The sequence below is a fragment of the Hoplias malabaricus genome, chromosome 11 (genome assembly GCF_029633855.1).
Source record: "Hoplias malabaricus isolate fHopMal1 chromosome 11, fHopMal1.hap1, whole genome shotgun sequence".
Classification (NCBI taxonomy): domain Eukaryota; kingdom Metazoa; phylum Chordata; class Actinopteri; order Characiformes; family Erythrinidae; genus Hoplias; species Hoplias malabaricus.
In genome coordinates, this window is record NC_089810.1 from 35,006,765 (window position 1) to 35,012,078 (window position 5,314).

Genomic DNA, 5,314 nt, shown 5'->3' on the forward strand with positions numbered 1-5,314 from the left:
ATATGTGTGTGTGCTTGTGTGAGAGTGACTGTGTAAGTAGGGGTGTGTTTTTGTGTGTGTGTGTGAGTCTGTCTCTGTGTGTGTTTATGTCTCACTGAGCTTTTCTGTCTGTTATTGATTTACTTTAATTTAATCTCCTTCTCTGTTAGAATCACTTACACGCACAGTACCACCCTGATTTATCCCCTCTCTCTCTCTCTCTCTCTCTCTGTGAGTCTGCCTATTGTGTATCAGGCTGTTTGCTGTCTGTTCATACTCCCGCTTGACTGTCTGTAAAGCTCTTGTTTCTGTGTGCCGTCTGCCAGTTTGCCTGCTGTCTATTTGTAGGTGTTTTCCAACGTTAAAATAGAAGTTGTGCCCTCTTCAAAGTGTGTATTTAGACTTCCAGGTTGTGTTACTCATTTTCAAAGAGAAAATCATTTACAAACAGGAACTGTAAAAGAATTTAAAGGAATGTTAAAGAATTTAACGCTGTCTCCACACTTTGTACACAACAGTATAGAGCTCCTTTCGAAAATGATAAATGTGAGTTTGTTGTAAACACATGAAGAGGGTTTTTTTCCCCTGTTTACTGCAGGATGCTGTATTTTGTAAAATGCTGTAATAAGATATTTTCATCCACAGAGCTGCTGCACACTCACTGTTTTCCGAGTATTGCACCATTCTGTTTAAATCTCTAGCTTCTAGAGGAAATATCTCAGCAGAGCAGTGTTCCTGCTGAAATAAACAACACAAACTGAATATATGTCAACAAGAAAATATATTTTCAAATAGTAGAAAGACTGGTGCTCAATTTCTTTCTACTCAGTAATGCTGTAGTTGATGTTGTCTTGATTAATTATTTCCAAATAAACATAACACACCTTCTAATGAACGAGCTGCACACATTTTGGAAACAGTGTGTGTGTCTTCTCTAAAGAACTCCATAAAATGTAATGAGACACTAAGGAGTCTAAAGCCACCATTCACAATGCCAAGAACCTACCAGAGCAGTATGAAGCCCCCAGGCATTGGGCTGTGGAGCAGTGGAACTGTGTTCTTTGGAGTGATGGAGCTGCATCCAATACTAAGGCTCCACTACATCTAGAAAAATGCATTCTAAAGACAACAGAGATTTTACTGCAACAAAGAGGAAAAACTCTTGATTAATAGCCCTTATTTCAGAAGACATTTTGAAGGACCAAATGTCCTAGTCCTACTACTTCTGGCCATGTAGCGTATTTATACACTGATGCGGTGTGTGGAGGAGGCGAATGTGCTGAGTATATTTTGGTTTTGAGCAGATTTTGGAGTGTGTTCTATATTTAGCCATACACCTTTTGCATGAACAGCTATTTTACTCTCTCTCCCTCCCTCCCTCTCTCTCTCTCTCTCTCTCTCTCTCTCTCTCTCTCTCTCTGTGTCCTTACCTGGAACTTAGTGAGTTCATTAATATTCAGAAGACAAACTGAAACACACACGGCCGAAGCTCAGTCAGTCTCTTAGGAGCTCATTCCAGACCTCGCTCTGTGTGTGTGTGTGTGTAAGAGAGAGAGAGAGAGATGATACTACTATGTTTATCTATCTATCTATCTATCTATCTATCTATCTATCTATCTATCTATCTATCTATCTCTTCAGTACGGTACAGTACACTATGTGTCCAGCTGTTTTGGGACATCTGCTCCTTAGACATTTCTTCTGACGTGAAGTTGTAGTGGACCATTGCTGTAGGGCTTTGATGGAATTTAGCCACATATACATTAGTCATCAGTGTGGTCACCTACTGGTGTTGGATGATTAGTTCTGGATCAAAAATACTACCCCAAACTCATCCTGAAAGTTTTGATTTGAGCTCCATCATTTCAGAGATTCTTACTCAAACATACCATCACACCTTAAAAGACGTGGAGCTTCTGGATGCAAACAAACTGCACACAAACTGTTTATACACTGTACACCACAATGTGTGAAGCGTAATGCAGAATTCACTCATGAGGGATATTTAATTATTTTTGGGAATTACAGGGTACCTATGACGCTGCCTGAACTAAACCAACAGTTTTTACTACAGCCGGGGAAAGTGAAAAATGTGTAATATTTAATGTTCAAATGCTATACATTTCATGGATTTGGCTTGTAACTCACTCACTCGTGTTTAGCAGGCAGACAGTTCTCCACTAGGGGCACTATTATAATTTAATTAGTAGATTTTAATGTTTTATTAAAGTGGTTCATTTCAGTGATATTTTGTGGGATTCTTAGCCCAGTCATACTCATACCTCTAACACTGTGTGTGTATGTGTGTGTGTGTGAGAGAGAGAAAGAGAGAGAGAGAGAGCGAGAGAGAGAGAGAGAGCGAGAGAGAGAGAGGTCAATGTCACACATTTTTATATTACAATTACATATAAACAATTGCCACAGCAACACATTCAAAATGATCAGTGTTGTAACAGTCTCTCTATCTTTCTCTCTCTCTCACACACACACACACACAAACACACACTCACACAGTAGTATGCAAATGTTGTCAGATTTCTGAAACTATTGAAGTATTGTCTTCATACACTCACTCATCCATTCTTTTACACACTTCAAATATTTCTAATATTTCACTCTTTCACTCACTGATTCTAATTTTATTCACAGATTCACTTAGTCACATACATGCTTTATTAATTTTCTAATTCATTCTGTTTACTCGCTTATCCACTGTCTTGTTTACACTTTCATTCACTCACTGATTTTCCCACTTGTTTATTTATTTTTATTTATTCACTGATTCATTCACTTAATGATTCGCTCATTCATTATTTCACTCTGTCACTAATTCATTCACTTTCTCATTCAGTGCTTCGCTCATTAATGTACTCACTCATTAAACAATGTATTGAGTCACTCATTCATACTGAAAATAAAAAATTCAACCCTTACTCCTGTGATCCTTCATTTACACTCTCATTTATTTTCATTCATTATCGTTCACCCCCACATTCATTCTCTCATGCATTTACTAACTCACTCATTCACTTATTCAGTTACTCAATAACTACGTCACTCATTTACTGTCTCACTCATTCATTATTTTGCTAATTCACTGCCTCAAATAATCACTACCTCATTCAATAAGTCACTCACTTATTCACATCCTCACACAGTCACTACCATAAAGTGACTTAGGCACCTAACTGATTAATGTCAGTAGGTATGGCTAGTGCCACTGAATCAGTGCCAACTGGATGAGCTTACAGACTGCTTAAAGGGTTGTGTGCGTAACCAGTTCTTGATGATGGCAAAGTCCTGTATTCATGAGGGGTGCCAGGATCCTTAGTTTGGGTTTGCAGAGGGCTTTCCAAGAAAGGCAGGTGCTGTATACGCCTTGGAGAAGGGTGTGTGTGGGGTGGTGGTGGTGGTGGGGGGGGGACACGATCTTCTTAGCTGCACTCACGATGAGCTGGAGGGTCTTGCAGGTCAGGATGCTCTCTGTGGCACCTCTGTAGAAGGTACACATGATGGGGGTTGGGGCTCTAGCTCTTCTTAGCTTGCGGAGGAAGTAGAGGCACTGGTAGGCCTTCCTGGCCACTGTCTCTGTACTGTTGCTCCTGGACAGATCCTCCATCTGTTACCCAGATTGTTTTTTTTTTTTTATTCCTGTCAATTTCTTCTAGTCCAGTTCTCCTCTTGTTTATCCAGTGGGTCACTGCTATATGTGGTAATTTTTTTTTGTCTTGCACTCTTTCTAGATCTTTCTCTGCCTCTCTCTCCTTCCTCTCTCTCTCTAGTATTAGTGCATTTCTGAACAGGCCAGGGAGAAAATTGTGCTTTTATTTTCCCATTTCATTCGAATTACCTGTGTGTGACCAAGCATAAAAAGGTCAACATTTTGTGTGTGTGTGTGGGGGGGGGGGTCTGTGTGTGTGCCTGTGTATGCTTGTGTCTGGGCAGATTTAAAAGCAGCTGTTTTTTTAATGCAGGTTTTAGTATATCAGATAAAGGAATTATGGACATGGTGTACACATAAAGTAGATACATGCTGCTAATAGTAAAAAAGCACATTTGAATCTATGATTTCAATAAATCTCATTTCCTTCCTTTTTATTTTCTGCTTTGATAAATATGATTTTTCTGACCTCTTGTGGCTTCAAGTCACATATTGAACAGTCTCAGCCGCAGAAGCTCCGCCCACAAGTTTGTCAGGTACTTTCAGAGCGTTAATCTGATATCACTATCAGGATTCTACCAGTCGCATTCTGATTGGCTCTCTGCCTCCTCATACGCGTAATACCAAAAAAAGCAGACTTGTTATTGGTTCTTTTGTGTGTCAGTCAAATTTCTTTTACTGTTGTAGTAGGCGTTTCTTGCACACGCTGAGTCTGGCAGTACAAGACTACTCAAACTCTAGGACTTGCCCGTGTTCTTCTATTAAGTCTATTCTGTTGTACAATTATGACTCCGAATTGTTTTTAAATGACTCACCACTAAACTCAAACGCTCTCTTAAATGACTCACCATCACTCAACACAGGCTCTCTTATAAATGACTCGACACTCAGCAAAGAATCACGATTAAATGACTCACCCCTCAACCCAGTCACTCTCTTAAACGACTCACCACTAAACTCAGACGCTCTCAAATTACTCACCTCCACTCAACACAGGCTCTCTCTTAAATAACTCGACAACCAACTCAGACGCTCTCCTAAATGACTCACCACTCAACTCAGACTCTCTCATAAATGACTCACCACTCAACTCAGACTCTCTCTTAATTGACACACCACTCAACTCGGACTCTCTCTTAAATGAATCACTACTCAACTCTGACTCTCTCTTAAATGACTCACCACTCAACTCGGACTCTCTCATAAATGACACACCACTCAACTCAGGCTCTCTCTTAAATGACACACCACTCAACTCGGACTCTCTCTTAAATGACTCACCATTCAACTCAGACTCTCTCATAAATGACACACCACTCAACTCAGGCTCTCTCTTAAATGACACACCACTCAACTCGGACTCTCTCTTAAATGAATCAGCACTCAACTCGGACTCTCTCTTAAATGAATCACTACTCAACTCTGACTCTCTCTTAAATGACTCACCACTCAACTCAGACGCTCTCTTAAATGAATCACCTTCCATTCCTTCAATTACCTTCAAACTAAAACTGTTTTAACTAACTTAGACAACAAAGTTTATTTATTAAAATACAAATAATAAATAAATAAATAACATTTGTAGATGGCATTAGTGCGGGAAAATGAAGGGAAAACACACATCGAGGACTACTTCTGACCCTCTATGCGCGTCACACAGCCTCTGGTGTGCGA